At 40.5% G+C, this 16893-nt stretch overlaps 1 protein-coding gene across 1 annotated transcript in view; it reads left to right on the top strand.

Moving 5' to 3' along the window:
- Nucleotides 1-2098: 2098 nt before the first annotated feature.
- The window catches only part of trim2a (tripartite motif containing 2a), a 64333-nt gene continuing 49538 nt past the window's right edge, over nucleotides 2099-16893 (top strand). Inside the window, exon 1 of the mRNA XM_029750130.1 lies at nucleotides 2099-2190. The gene's annotated coding sequence lies outside the window, so the exon portion shown is untranslated. The remainder of the gene's footprint in view (nucleotides 2191-16893) is intronic.

Here is a 16893-nt window from a genome sequence, read left to right as displayed (position 1 = left end):
TCAGGTTTCCTCCAGACGTGACGCTTGGCATTCAGGCCAAAGAGTTCAATCTTGTCTCATCAGACCAGAGAATCTTGTTTCTCATGGTCTGAGAGTCTTTAGGTGCCTTTTGGCAAACTCCAAGTGGGCTTTCATGTACCTTTTACTGAGGAGTGGCTTCCGTCTGGCCACTCTACCATAAAGGCCTGATTGGTGGAGGGCTGCGGAGATGGTTGACCTTCTGGAAGGTTCTCCCATCTCCACAGAGGAACTCTGGAGCTCTGTCAGAGTGACCATTGGGTTCTTGGTCACCTCCCTGACCAAGTCCCTTCTCCCCCGATTGCTCCGTTTGGCCAGGCGGCCAGCTCTACAAAGAGTCTTGGGTGTTCCAAACTTCTTCCATTTAAGAATGATGGCGGCCACTGCGTTCTTCGAGACCTTCAATGCTGCAGAAATGTTTTGGTGCCCTTCCCCAGACACAATCCTGTCTCTGAGCTCTATGGAAAATTCCTTTGACCTCATGGCTTGGTTTTTTCTGTGACATGCACTGTCAACTGTGGGACCTTATATAGACAAGTGTGTGCCTTTCCAAATCATGTCCAATCAATTGATTTACCACAGGTGGACTCCAATCAAGTTGTAGAAACATCTCAATGAGGATCAATGGAAACATGATGGACCTGAGCTCAATTTCTAGTCTCATAGGAAAGAGTCTGAATACTTATGTAAATATAATATTTCAAACATAAAAAAAAAAAAATTATGTTTTACTTTGTCATTGTGGGGTATTGTGTGTAGAGTGATGAGGAAAAATAGGATTTAGTCCATTTGAGAATAAGGCTGTAACATAACAACATTTGGATAAAGGGAAGGGGTCTAAATACTTTCCGAATGCACTGTGGGTAGGGATAAAGTGACAAGGCAACAAGGTAGATAATAAACAGTAGCAGCAGCGTAAGTGATGAGTCAAACGAGTTAGTGCAGAAAGGGTCAGATGCAGATAGTCTGGGTTGGTTAACTATTTAACTAACTATTTAGCAGTCTTATGGCTTAGGGTAAAAGCTGTTCAGGGTCCTGACTTGGTGCATTGGTACTGCTTACCATGCGGCAGCAGAGAGAACAGTCTGACTTGGGTGCAGTGTCCTGCTAGGCACCAGTGTGTTCTGTGCACCACATGCTTATTACTTTAGGATTCTCCCAGCACAGTGCACAATACATTGTAAAATTATAATCAGTTCTGCATAGGGCTAGGTAGGGGAGACAGGCCTACCCCTTCACAGACACACCCCACTCTGAGCCACTATCAAACTATCAAGGAATTCTGTAATCAAACAGGAATGGAAATTACTTCTTCCTTCTTTTCTTTTCTTTTTTAAGTATCTGAAAGGGGCTTTCATGGACTGCTGCATAATGTAGGTTGTCATAGCAACAGCCTCCCTCCTGGGAGGGAGGGGCTGCAGAGTGATCTCCTTAGTAACCAAGGCCACGCTGCGAACTGAGCGCGCGCGGGATTCCCCAGCACGCAGAATAGAAATGAGAGAAAGAGTTACTGTATGTTTCAGGTTGGGCATGATAATAATAGTTATAAAGTTGGACATTGAAGGGAACAAAACTTTTCACAGTTGGAGAAAAGTGTCAAAAGAATTGCGAATTGAGCGCGTGGGATGTGATTTTAGAGGCACAGTTTGCAAACAATCTTGAGTTTGATTAGGCTATGTGAAATAATTACTGTAGAAAGGAGCAATTACAAAATTATAAAAATAAAACAAACCTATATATAATATGTCATATGTATCATCTAAATATTTGTATGTTAAGGCATAGACTCTAATAAAATAGAAAACAAACAAACAAAACAGTCATTTATCCACCCTGTGACAAAGAAAAATCACAAAAGCAGCATGCACTTGAATAATGTATGAAATATAGTTTATTTTTGTACATCTGCTGCGCACATCCAGTGAATGTAATATTGATGGCGTTTTAACGTGGATTGGGTTAATGCATGTGTTTATTCCGCTGGGATTGCCTCCCTGCCACGCTTTTTTGGTAGATCAGATATGCCTTTAAAACTGCAGCATAGAACCAACCCACTGCTTCATTTCCACTGAAATTGACAGAGAAGGCAGGGGTTCGCACTGTTTTTGCTCCTCTCTCGTAAATATTGCCCTGAGAATACTGACCGACAATACATAAATGCTCTAACAAAACGTGAGTATTTCTCAGTTTATTCTTGGAGGGATACTCCGAGATCTGTTCAATGTGTTCGTTCGTTGTTTGGTGCGTCATTGTAAATTATTGCAATTCGTTTTATCAAACGATGCATGTCGTCTAGAGCACATTCATGGGACACGCATTATTTTTCGAAGATTGTTTCAGTAGCCTATTTCAATGTTGAAAGTTGCTTCATTGTTTCAGTTACTCTCATCACTTGCTTTATCAGCGCAAGAATGCAATGCGTGTCATATGCAGTCTTGTTTGATTTATTATATTTTTATGGTTTGACTTGTAGGCTATTCTCATACATTGTTGCCGTATGTTTGCAAGGTCAATGTTATTCACACTACTTAACCCCTTGAATCGCTTGGTCCTTGTCCTTATTTCCTGGGTTCCTTAAACAATCTAAATAAATCATTCGTTTTGAGTTGAGTGCTTGGTCTGCTTGCTGTAGTGTTGACATGAAGATAACAGATATCCTTCTGTAGCCTACTGGGTGTCTTGTTATTGCATTGCCTTTGTTTTTGTTCTGAAAGTATGCCTTCTCAATTCATGAGCACATGACTTAGATCAAAGATGAATCCTTACATTTCACTTTTTCCCAGGGTCTGTGAGCCAGGTCCTTTCTTTTCTTAATATACCTTACTGTACCTACGGTAGAGTATGCATTGACATAAGAGAATGGAGAAGAGCTGAATTGCCTAGTCTTGCTTGGCTCCTGTATGCAGACTCATGCCTCGTGAGTGATGCTCACATCCATCAAATCCCGCTAACTACCATTACAGGAGATAGCCCTACCTTCCTTATACAGACAGACACAACCTCCATGCACTGATCCAAGTTCAGTTTTATTATAATGGTAAAGCTCGCTCTCTCTCCAGGTATAAGCTGATCCCAGAACAGTGATCAGGAGTAACCTCTGGAGCCTCTATTTTCTTCTGAGTATAAACTGGCCTGAGAACAGTTGTCATGCACTGCTGTATCCTGACCTTAACAGTAGGGTGTCATTTAGCCCTGTCAGAGGTGATTTTGTCATTGGAGGGTTTTGAAGGGCCATCATCTGTCTGATTGGGTAACATGGCATCATAGGTGAGGGATACATGGATGAAATGCACCTGGGGCCACATGTATCAAGGGTCTCAGAGTAGGAGTGCTGACCTAGGATCAGGTCCCCTCTGTCCACGTAATCTTATTCATGGTGATCTAAAAGGCTAAACTGACCATAAATCAACACTCCTACTCTGAGATGCTTGATCCGTACAGCCCCAGGACAGGACTAGAGTATGTAAGGCCTGCGCTGGATTAAAACTATTGATGCTATGTTAGCATTTTAGGTTATTCATTTCTTGTACTCCTTGTTTTTGTTGCATCATTTTACTTGCAATGGTCACAATATGTGATTGCTTCCGCTTACTTATTTCACTACTGTCATTGTAGGTTGCTGGATAAGATGTTATGTCTATGGTTGCACGTACTACTATCTCACTTGTTGCTTTCTTTCATTTAGACTCATTCATGAAGTTTGTAAGAAATCCAGGCATTCTTCCATTCACACAGTAATTTGTTATGTTCCAGTGGTCTTCACATGAATTAACAACATTGCTTCAGTCACGGCTTCATACAGCCATTCAATTTACATTCGTTTTCCTCAGACCCCCAGTTCCTCTAAGGAGATTGTGTCAGTGAACGCACTGTAAAGTCTTATTACATAAACTCTCTCTCTCTTCGTCTCTCTCTGTCTCTCTCTCAATTCAAAGGGCTTTATTGGCATGGGAAACACGTTCACATTGCCAAAGCAAGTGGAATAGATAACAAACCAAAGTGAAATAAACAGTCGGAAATTTTCAAAAGAATAGACATTTCAAATGTTATATTACTTGCTATGTACAGTGTTGTAACAATGTGGAAATAGTTGAAGTACGAAAGGGAAAATAAATAGACAGATGAATATAGGTTGTATTTACAATGGTGTTTGTGCTCCACTGGTTGCCCTTTTCTTGGCAACAGGTCATAAATATTGCTGCTGTGACGGCACACTGTGGTATTTCACCTAATAATGTAGATATGGGAGTTAATCAAAATTGGATTTGTTTTCAAATTCTTTGTAGTTCTGTGTAATCTGAGGGAAATATGTGTCTCCAATATGGTCATACATTTAGCAGGAGGTTAGGAAGTGCAGCTCAGTTTCCACCTCATTTTGTGGGCAGTGGGCTCATAGCCTGTCGTCTCTCGAGAGCCAGGTCTGCCTACGGCAGCTTCTCTCAATAGCAAGGCTATGCTCACTGAGTCTGTACATAGTCAAAGCTTTCCTTAATTTTGGGTCAGTCACAGTAGTCAGGTATTCTGCCACTGTGTACTCTCTGTTTAGGGCCAAATAGCATTCATGTTTGCTTTGTTATTTGGTTAGTTCTTTCCAATGTGTCAAGTAATTATCTTAGATTTTTCTCATGATTTGGCTGGGTTTAATTGTGTTGCTGTCCTGTGGCTCTGTGGGGTTTGTTTGTTTGTGAACAGCTTGCTGAGGGGACTTTTCTCTAGGGTCATCTCTCTGTAGGTGAGGGCTTTGTTATGGAAGGTTTGGGAATCGCTTCCTTTCAGCTGGTTGTAGAATTTAATGTCTCTTTTCTTGATTCTAACAATTAGCGGGTATCGTCTCTCTCGCGCTCGCTCTCTCTCGCTCTCTCTCTTTCTCATTCTTTCTCACTCTAACCCCCCTCTCTCCCCATTTATTTTCTTGGATGGCTGCCCACCATACTGGCAAAGTCCTCCCTGTCACATCACTGGCTCATGAATGCAGTAACTATTTCTCAGAAACAGGAAGTAGCGTGGGACGGGTGCTGCAGTATGTTAGCAGGATGCGGGTTCCTCCCCTACTGCACCAGTGCAGTGCAGCCCCAGAGCTGGACCTGAGGGATTGTTTTGCTCTTCTCATGGCCTACATATATTGTATTTTGGGGGGATTGTATATGCCAGTGTTTCTCATTTCAGGAGTAGGGAGAAGATGCCCCTAGACACGGATCTTGGGTCAGTTTAACATTTAACACAAGGTCAGGATTAGGGTTGGTAATACCCAGGGGGTGCAGGTTTTTGTTATATCCTAGTATCAACACACCTGATTAACTTCATCAAGAGTTTGGTGATTAGTTGATGAGTTGAATCAGATGTGAATTGAGATAGTACTGGGCTAGAAAAAAAACATCTGCAACCTGGCGGTTCCCTCCAGGAATGTATTGAGAAACACTGCTACGTATATTTAGGAAGGAGGAAAGTACCAGTCACAATGCAGTTCACTCCTTTATATGGGCCTTTGTAGATTTTAAGGATCGGATGGGTATAACAAAGTTGTGATAGTGCTGCATAGCCTTCTGGTTAGTTAAATGGAGTTTCTGACATATTGCTTATTCACGTTATTCACTTATCAGATCTAAAAGGAGACATCAATAAGACTTAGTGTCTAGGTTAATCTCTCTAATGCATGAATGGAAAACACTGCATGTTGCTCAAACCATGCTGCAGTGTGGCAATGTAGCCTTGCCTCCCAATCATGGCAGTATTGATTGTTTGTAGTGGCTAGGCTACTGGACAGTTGACCACTTATTGATTTTTCCAGTTTGGACACAGCCTGTTGGCCCAAAAGGCTCACAACACTGGTGTCCTTTGACATTTGGTGACCCGTGTGAGGATGTGGGTCGATGGCAATGGTTGCTGCTGGAAGCCAGGCTGGTTCTGGCTGGTGGTTGTCAATGTGCAGGGTGACTAAATGAAGGTAATTGGTTGCAACACACACGCTCACAAATCAGATACACTCACACACGCAAATACCCACTCACAACAAGTGTATTTCCAAGTCATACCAGTAGGAGATGTCAATGGCTCACAAAAGGAGCATGAGCGCATGAGTCAATGCATGAAATCCACCATTGTGCTGAAAGTCTCCCACACACACCTTCACAACAACAAATTAGATGGTTATCTAGGATCAGTTTTGCATTTCCCACAGTAATGGTTAATGTAAGGATTGGGGGAGGGGAAGCTGATCCTAGATCTGTACTGTAGCTAGGTGAAACTTCACTCCAGAGCATGATGGAGATGCTGGAGGTGTAACACTGGAGTGTTCTCTTGCTGTTTGTGATGCTGTGTATTATGAGTGACACACACACACATTGGAGAGGTTAAAGTACATTTTAATATGGTGGTGCTGGAGACGTAGCAGCATATCATTCACGGGTGGCCTACTACCCTCTGTACTGCATTACATACATACATGCATACAGACTATCCTACTGATCCTTGACTTCGGCGATGTAATTTACAAAATAGCCTCCAACACTCTGCTTAGCAAACTGGATGCAGTCTATCACAGTGCCATCCGTTTTGTCACCAAAGCCCCATATACTACCCACCACTGCCCTCGTCGGCTGGCCCTCGCTACATATTCGTCGCCAGACCCACTGGCTCCAGGTCATCTATAAGTCTTTGCTTGGTAAAGCCCCGCCTTATCTCAGCTCACTGGTCACCCTAACAACACCCACCCGTAGTACGCGCTCCAGCAGGTATATCTCACTGGTCATCCCCAAAGCCAACACCTCGTTTGGCCGCCTTTCCTTCCAGTTCTCTGCTGCCAATGACTGGAACGATTTGCAAAAATCGCTGAAGTTGGAGATTTATATCTCCCTCACTAACTTTAAGCATCAGCTATCTGAGCAGCTCACCGATTGCTGCAGCTCTACACAGCCCATCTGTAAATAGCCCATCCGTCTACCTACCTCATCCCCTTATTGTTTTTATTTACTTTTTTTGCTATTTTGCACCCCAGTATTTCTACTTGCACATCATCATCTGCACATCTATCACTCCAGTGTTCGTTTGCTAAATTGTAATTACTTTGCTACTATGGCCTATTTATTGCCTTGCCTCCTTACTCCATTTGCACACACTGTATATAGATTTTTCAATTGTATTATTAACTGTACTTTTGTTTATCCCATGTGTAACTCTGTGTTGTTGTTTTTTGTCGCACTGCTTTGCTTTATCTTGGCCAGGTCGCAGTTGTAAATAAGAACTTGTTCTCAACTGGCCTACCTGGTTAAATAAAGGTGAAATAAAAAACATACATACAGGTATTCCCTGTGGCTCAGTTGGTAGAGCATGGTGTTTGCAATGCCAGCATGGTGTGTGCAACGCCAGGGTTGTGGGTTCGATTCCCACAGGGGGCCAGTACAAAAACAATGCATGAAATGAAATGTATGTATTCACTACTGTAAGTCGCTCTGGATAAGAGCGTCTGCTAAATGACTAAAATGTAAATGTAAATACATACAGTTGAAGTCGGAAGTTTACATACACCTCAGCCAAATACATTTAAACTCAGTATTTCACAATTCCTGACATTTAATGCTCGTAAAAATACCCTGTCTTAGGTCAGTTAGGCTCTCCACTTTATTTTAAGAATGTGAAATGTCAGAATAATAGTAGAGATAATTATTTATTTCAGCTTTTATTTCTTTCATCACATTCCCAGTGGGTCAGAAGTTTACATACACTCAATTAGTATTTGGTAGCATTGCCTTGAAATTGTTTAACTTGGGTCAAACGTTTTGGGTAGCCTTCCACAAGCTTCCCACAATAAGTTGGGTGAATGTTTGCCCATTCCTCCTGACAGAGCTGGTGTAACTGAGTCAGGTTTGTAGGCCTCCTTGCTCGCACATGCTTTTTCAGTTCTGCCCACAAATTTTCTATGGGATTGAGGCCAGGGCTTTGTGATGGCCACTCCAATACCTTGACTTTGTTATCCTTAAGCCATTTTGCCACAACTTTGGAAGTATGCTTGGGGTCATTGTCCATTTGGAAGACCCTTTTGCGACCAAGCTTTAACTTCCTGACTGATGTCTTGAGATGTTGCTTCAATATATCCACATAATTTTCCTCCCTCATGATGCCATCTATTTTGTGAAGTGCACCAGGCCCTCCTGCAGCAAAGCACCCCCACAACATAATGCTACCACCCCCGTGCTTCACGGTTGGGATGGTGTTCAACAGCTTCCAAGCCTCCCCCTTTTTCCTCCAAACATAACAATGGTCATTATGGCCAAACAGTTCGATTTTTTTTTCATCAGACCAGAGGACATTTCTCCAAAAAGTACGATCTTTGTCCCCATGTGCAGTTGCAAACCGTAGTATGGCTTTTTTATGGCGGTTTTGTAGCAGTGGCTTCTTCCTTGCTGAGCGGCCTTTCAGGTTATGTTGATATAGGACTTGTTTTACTGTGGATATAGATGCTTTTGTACCTGTTTCCTCCAGCATCTTCACAAGGTCCTTTGCTGTTGTTCTGGGATTGATTTGCACTTTTCGCACCAAAGTACGTTCATCTCTAGGAGACAATGCATCTCCTTCCTGAGCGGTATGACAGCTGCGTGGTCCCATGGTGTTTATACTTGTGTACTATTGTTTGTACAGATGAATGTTGTACCTTCAGGCGTTTGGAAATTGCTCCCAAGGATGAACCAGACTTGTGGTCTCCAATTTTTTTTCTGAGGTCTTGGCTGATTTCTTTTGATTTCCGCATGATGTCAAGCAAAGAGGCACTGAGTTTGAAGGTAGGCCTTGAAATACGTCCAGAGGTACACCTCCAATTGACTCAAATTATGTCAATTAGCCTATCAGAAGCTTCTACAGCCATGACATACTTTTCTGGAATTTTCTGAGCTGTTTAAAGGCACAGTCAACTTAGTGTATGTAAACTTCCGACTTCAACTGTACATGCGTGCACACACACACACATACAGAGAATAGCTTGTTTCCATGGCACCTGTAATGTATTGGTGTGATGTGGTGTCTAATGTGATGTGGTGGCTCGTAAAATGGGTCAATGTACCCTGAAAAGGTGGCTCGTAATTGTTTACAGTCAGAGAAGCAATAGAGTAGATTTAGGACAAGTGAATGGACTGATGAGTTGTCTTAGCGAAGAAGATAGTTGTGTAAATGGATGAGCTATGCCTGACCGCAATGCTGTATCTAGGATAATTGTGTGTGTGTGTGTGTGTGTGTTTGCTTGCCTGTGTGTGTTTTTCTGTCTGTCTGTCTGTCTGTACATGTCTAGGTCTGTGTGTCTGTGTGTCTGTGTGTCTGTGTCTGTCTGTGTGTCTGTGTGTCTCTGTCTGTCTGTCTGTCTGTCTGTCTGTCTGTCTGTCTGTCTGTCTGTCTGTCTGTCTGTCTGTCTGTCTGTCTGTCTGTCTGTCTGTCTGTCTGTCTGTCTGTCTGTCTGTCTCTGTCTGTCTGTCTGTCTGTCTGTCCGTGTCTAGGTCTGTCTGTGTGTCTGTGTGTCTGTGTGTCTGTGTGTCTGTGTGTGTGTCTGTGTGTCTGTGTGTCTGTGTGTCTGTGTGTCTGTCTGTCTGTGTGTCTGTGTGTCTGTCTGTCTGTCTGTCTGTCTGTGTGTCTGTGTGTCTGTGTGTCTGTGTGTCTGTCTGTCTGTCTGTCTGTCTGTCTGTCTGTCTGTCTGTCTGTCTGTCTGTCTGTCTGTCTGTCTGTCTGTGTGTGCGTACTGTAGTTCCAGGGCTCTCATCTTGCATCCAATCCAAGCATGAAATAGCATGTAAGCTCTCATCCTCTCCGGGTTCAATGCTAACAGAATCTGCTATCGCTCTCTGTCTGCATCCCAAATAGTAGTGCACTAAATTTGGGACGCAGCCTCTGTTTCTCTCTCCAAGCGGATTTATACCAACTCCCTTCTCTTATCTCATCTTCCGCTGAGGCCAACATACGTGAACTGTCATTCATTGAAGTGGCTCCTAACCACTGAATCCTGATCAGATATTGTTCCATCCACATTATGGGGATTATTTTTTTGTATTTGAAAAGGTGATACTAGGAGTTCGTCTCAATAGTCTAATGTGGATTCCTCTCGTTGGTTCCTCTCCTTATTTTGTTCTAATCTCCACTGACTGTGGTGAACGTATTTATTTTATTTTTTAAATAAATATATGTATTTTATCCCTACACTCACCCCTTCGGAGGACAAATATCTTAGTTTTTTTTACAGCTTCTTTGCTACATATACTTACATTTTACATATATAAAAGCACCATGTATGTAAAATGTATAACAACAATACATTACCAAACAAACTCTTTAATCCCAACCCTCAGCCACTCTCAGCCCATCCCGCCTATTTATTTTTATTTTATTTCACCTTTATTTAACCAGGTAGGCAAGTTGAGAACAAGTTCTCATTTACAATTGCGACCTGGCCAAGATAAAGCAAAGCAGTTTGACAACATACAACAACACAGAGTTACACATGGAGTAAAACAAATATACAGTCAATAATACAGTAGAAAAATAAGTCTATGTTCGATGTGAGCAAATGAGGTGAGATAAGGGAGGTAAAGGCAAAAAAGTCCATGGTGGCAAAGTAAATACAATATAGCAAGTAAAACACTGGAATGGTAGATTTGTAGTAGAAGAAAATGCAAAGTAGAAATAGAGATAATGGGGTGCAAAGGAGCAAAATAAAATAAATAAATACAGTAGGGGAAGAGGTAGTTGTTTGGGCTAAATTATAGATGGGCTATGTACAGGTGCAGTGATCTGTGAGCTGCTCTGACAGCTGGTGCTTAAAGCTAGTGAGGGAGATAAGTGTTTCCAGTTTCAGAGATTTTTGTAGTTCGTTCCAGTCATTGGCAGCAGAGAACTGGAAAGAGAGACGGCCAAAGGAGGAATTGGCTTTGGGGGTGACCAGAGAGATATACCTGCTGGAGCGCGTGCTACAGGTGGGTGCTGCTATGGTGACCAGTGAGTGGAGATAAGGGGGGACTTTACCTAGCAGGGTCTTGTAGATGACCTAGAGCCAGTGGGTTTGGCGACGATTATGAAGCGAAGGCCAGCCAACGAGAGCGTACAGGTCGCAGTGGTGGGTAGTATATGGGGCTTTGGTGACAAAACGGATGGCACTGTGATAGACTGCATCCAGTTTGTTGAGTAGGGTATTGGAGGCTATTTTGTAAATGACATCGCCGAAGTCGAGGATCGGTAGGATGGTCAGTTTTACTAGGGTATATTTGGCAGCATGAGTGAAGGATGCTTTGTTGCGAAATAGGAAGCCAATTCTTGATTTAACTTTGGATTGGAGATGTTTGATGTGAATCTGGAAGGAGAGTTTACAGTCTAACCAGACACCTAGGTATTTGTAGTTGTCCACATATTCTAAGTCAGAACCGTCCAGAGTAGTGATGCAGGACAGGCGGGCAGGTGCAGGCAGCGATCGGTTGAAGAGCATGCATTTAGTTTTACTTGTATTTAGGAGCAGTTGGAGGCCACGGAAGGAGAGTTGTATGGCATTGAAGCTCGTCTGGAGGGTTGTTAACACAGTGTCCAAAGAAGGGCCAGAAGTATACAGAATGGTGTCATCTGCATAGAGGTGGATCAGAGACTCACCAGCAGCAAGAGCGAATATATGGCACATGGAAACCAAACAAGGGCAGTCTATGGTGATAGACTGCCCTTGTTTGGTTTCCATGTGCCATATATTTTATCGTATATTATCCACAGATTATGAGCTAATGATGAAAGCCTTTCCGAAGAGTATTATTATATTATTTATTGATTGGCTAGGGCTTTCCAGATCGCCCAACACTGCTATTTGTAAGCTTAATTTTAAGTGAATGTTGTTATTTCTTTTTTAACCATTCCTGAACCTGTGACCAGAAAGCTACATAGGGGCAATACCAGAATAAATTATCTATTGATTCTGTCTCTTTGCAACAAAATCTACAGAGCTGAGATTGTTGCTCCGTATACATATATAGCATTCTGTTGGTGGCAATCATTTTATATAATAATTTAAATTTAAAAACTTTAAGTGTTGAGTCAAGTGTAGTGTTTTGTACCAGTTCATAAACCATGTGCCATGGAATTGGTACATCGAAAATCTCCTCCCATTTATTTTGCAACCTGTATGGCGCAGCTGTCAACATTTTTGTCCTCAGATGACACTTTTATATTTTTCTATTTATGCTGTTTCCTTTCAGCCAATTTGTATCTTTATTATCTGGCAGGAAAACAAGTTCCCTAACTTCTCCCTTTTCTACTTGCCTCCTCCATTTTTGTGGTATTGCTGCAATCAGTTGGTTGTAAATTTGGATTAAGCAGATATTCCTATATATTTTCGATAACTGCATATGTGACATAACTCCTCCATTTCTATTCATAATATCATTAATAAACATAATACCATTAAAAAAAATATCCATAAAGAATGAGTTTAACCATAGCATTTGTTGTAATATTATTGATTATCTTTTTCTGGAGGATCAAACTGAAATTGTAACCAGCTTTGTATGGCTTGTTTAAGAAAGGGTGGTACTTTAAACAAAATTTCATTTTCAATTAGTTGGAAATGAGAAGTTGTAATCTGTATGAAGGCAAAAAAGCAATTTTTGAACAGAGGATGCGCTTTTAATAATCTACTGGAGAACCATTTGGGGTTTAAGTATAACTTATGTATGAGTGAAGCTTTTAGTGAGCGGTTTAATGCTCTAATATTTAATAATTTCAGCCCCCCAAACTCATATTCATTATATAAATAGGCACGTTTAATTTTGTCTGGCTTAGCATTCCAAATAAAATGCATTTTTTTTGCTTATATGATTTTAAAACAAATCATCTGGAGTAGGCAATGCCATTAGTAAGTAAGTAAACTGTGATAGGACTATAATTTTGTAAAATCAATGTAATTTTTCCATAAATAGACAAGTATTTACCTCTCCGTGGTTGCAAAATCTTATCTATTTTTGCTAACTTTCTATTGAAATGAATTGTGGTAAATTCATGTATTTTTTTTGAGATGTGAATACCAAGTATGTCTACTTCACCATCCACCCATTTTATTGGTATACTACAAGGTAGTGTAAACACTGTATTTTTTTAACGATCCAATACGTAATATGGTACAGTTGTCATAACTAGGTTTTAATCCAGAGAGGCTAGAAAAGTGATCAAGATCTTCAATGAGTCTGTGCAGTGATCCAGATTGTGGACTTAGAATCATCAGCATACATTGCCACTTTTGTTTTTATCCCCTGGATTTCCAACCCATTGATGTTCTTGTTGGATCTAATTTTAATAGCTAGCATTTCAATGGCCATAATAAATAGATATGGAGACAATGGACAGCCTTGTTTTACTCCTCTTAAAAGCTCAATACTTTCTGAGAAGTAACCATTGTTTACTATTTTACATCTGGGGTTGATGTACATAAGAGATTCAGCAAAATGTATTCCAGGCATTTATATCTAAATTATAATTGTACTATTTCAAATGCCTTTTCAAAATCTGCTATGAAGACCAGACATGTTATCTTCAATGTTTCATAATGTTCAATTGTTTCAAATAATTGTCATATATTTTCTCCAGTCTATCGTCCATGTAAAAAACCTGTCTGATCAGGATGAACAATATCTGGTATAACCTTTTTTATTCTATATGTTAGCAGTAATGAAATCAGACCACCTTGTTGAGTACCTTAAAGTCTACCATTTGTATAAGAGTAATTAAAACATGCTAATAATGGTTCTTTGAGTACATCTAAAAAGGTCTGATATACCTCTACTGGTATATCGTCAAGCCCTGGTGTTTTTCCAGACTGAAAAGATTTTATTGCCTCAAAAAGTTCCTCTTCTGTAAGTTGGCCTTCACACCGGTCTTTCTGTAAATGTGTTAATTTTACATTATTAATAATAATATTATTATTATTATTATTAGGAAATAAATCCTTACAGTTAACATCATTCAGTGGAAATGGAGACTGAAAAGAAACATATGCTTAAAATATTTTGCTTCCTCTTTCAAAATATAATTTGGTGAATCATGGATAACTCCATAATTTGTAACGAGTTTCTGTAAATTATTTTTGGTAGAATTTCTGTGTTGAAAATGTTTGTGCATTTTTCCCAATTTTTCCATCCAATTCACCTTATTTTTGTAGTACATTACACTTGATCGTTCTTGAATAACTATCTCCATTTCTTTTTGTTTTTCCTCTAACCTATTTTGTGCCTCTATAATACAGTTTCCATTACCATGTACCTGCGCTGTTACTTCCTCTATTTCCTTTAGTAGTCTAATCTCTTTTGACCTAAACTGCTTTTGTTTTAATGATGAGTATTGCATTCAATCGCCTCTAAAAGTACATTTGAAAGTGTCCCATACAATAAGGGGATCTGCTGTACCTATGTTGTACAAAAAAAATGTATATTATGAATTATTTTGTCTTAGTTAAGAACAAATTGTCATCAAATAGGCTTTGATAAAATTTCCAATATCCCCGTCCACGTGGAAATTCTGTAAGAGTTATATGAAGGCCAATTAGATGGTGGTCTGATCGCATTCGGTCTCCTATTAATACTTTTTTAAACTTTTGATGCCAGCAAGAACGAGACCAGGAAGTGATTAAGCCTCCTCTGTGTATATCTCACTAGGTCAGGGTTTTTCAACCTCCATATATCCACTAGTTCTAATGTATCCATGATCTTTGTGATCTCCTTAAGTGCTTTATGGTGATGGTTTGTAGAATGACTTCCTTTATGATCCATTGAGGTACTTAAAACCGTATTATAATCTCCCACCACAATAATAGATGATTTTGTTGCTTGTGAACTCAATAGATTATTATATATATTTTCGAAAAAGTGTGAATCATCATTATTTGGCCCATATCGATTAATTAGCCAGATCTGTTTTTGGTCCAATAGCATATTCTAAATAATCCATCTTCCTCACGGATCTTTTTGCACAATCGGATCAAAATGTGTTTTAATTAGTATAATCACCCCTTTTGAGTTTCTTTGCCCATGACAAATATATATTTCTCACGCCCAGTACTTATTCGACCCAACCTCATCTATATTTGTAGAATGAGTTTCCTGTAAACAATAGATTATATTCTTTATCTTTTAGCCATGTAAAAATTGATCTTCTTTTTTATGATCTGGTAAGCCATTACAATTATAACTTGCTATACTTATTTCCCCACTTACCACAATGATACCCAAGTTTCAATTATACTTACCACAACCAATGTTTATAAACGTACCATTAAAAGCACCATGATGATTAAGTGTCCATATAGTTGTACCATAATAATTTGCACTGTTAAGCGTACTATAGCTGCAACTTTGTAAACCTCCTATTGTCCTAATATTCCACCCACTGAAACCTACCCTCATATCTAGGTCTGTTGTCACTAAGACCATCAGACCATCTCCCTGACTCATGACACTCCTCATTATATCCTGTTGTATTCCGACAAAAAAGGAAGAAAGATTCTAACAGCCGCTAATGACTGCAAGTAAAAATTCTAACATTATACCCTGTTGTATCGTGCCATGGCTGTGCCAGAGCCGACCGCAAGCCAACCCCGGGCACTCCCTTATGGGAAGGCATACTAATAAGTTCAACTCACAATCGATTCCGACACAGCCGCGGCACGACAGCCAAGAACACATGCAGTACTGACAATCCAGAGCGAGTAAACCTGTAAATCCACCCACCCCTACACATTATGTTTTTTATTCCGGGGTCGTTCCACCTCTGCTGGTTTACACCTTGTACACTATGTTCGGCATGATCACTCAAATGTCTTTCACACTTGCTGTTGTATCCCAGTAAGTGTATGTTTGTTATATAGAATGACTAGTGGACATTCTCAGAGAAGCCCTTCTACCATCTATTAACACAGAGGCCAGCTAGGCTGTACGCAAACCTCTGTTCAGTTAACCAAGTACACTTTGTCCCGATGTACATAAGTACACATTGTGTGCTGTATTCTGTGATGTCATGATGTTGTATGTTTTTCCGGAAATGAGCTAGTTGGCTACATCTGATGAAATACAGTTATTGGATATAGTCCCTGACAAATAAAATTAAAATAGGCTAAACATTGTAATTGTGCATGTTGTTGTAGGCTTGTCCTGGTTATGGCCATGTGAGGGTGATGCTAATAGGTCATAGAAGGCCTGTGTCTTCATAGACATTTCTTTAAGAGGGTCTTAATCCCTTTAAGTGAGGGTGGAAGTGGTTAGGGAGGATACAAATGCATTTGGTGATTGCTGCAGGCATTATTAGGCTCTGCCAATAGCATTACAGTAGGAAGGAGAGAGGAAATTCCCCAAGGGCAGGTCTGTGGCATAGGGAGATATTGACTGGACAGTATGTGTGTGTGTGGTGGGTGTTTTTGAATGGGGGAGATAGGACTAGGGATCTCTGTATTTTTTCCTCGGTCTGTATGTCTGTCTGCATACATGTATTTTATGTTTGTTCGTGTGTGTTGACAACTTGAGTGATTCTTTCATTGTCCAGTGCGGTGCTGTAGTTTCAGTGGCTGTGCTGTGAGAGATATGGAGATTGAAGGCTATTTAAGAGGAAGGCTTTGTTGGCATCAGTGGCACCAGACCCAAACAGGATAGACTGAGTTAGCCTTACTGCCCTCTGTGCAGAGAGTGGTCCTTCTGCTGTCTGACAAATACACTCACACAGCACTGTTCACCAGACTTGCTGTTGTTTTCAAGACCCCAGGGAGCTTCAGTGAGTGGCATGTTATTATGACCAGTGCTCCCTTGATCCTGGTGATTTGTAGGTAAAGTTATTTTCAGGAAGTAGTATATCTCTCCCCCGTGCCTTAACATCCTATCTTTGTTTGGGGAG

Source organism: Salmo trutta, chromosome 4 (assembly GCF_901001165.1).
Source record: "Salmo trutta chromosome 4, fSalTru1.1, whole genome shotgun sequence".
Taxonomy (NCBI): Eukaryota; Metazoa; Chordata; class Actinopteri; order Salmoniformes; family Salmonidae; genus Salmo; species Salmo trutta.
The sequence above is the reverse complement of the archived record's forward strand: the minus strand, read 5'-3'. Positions and strand labels throughout refer to the sequence as shown.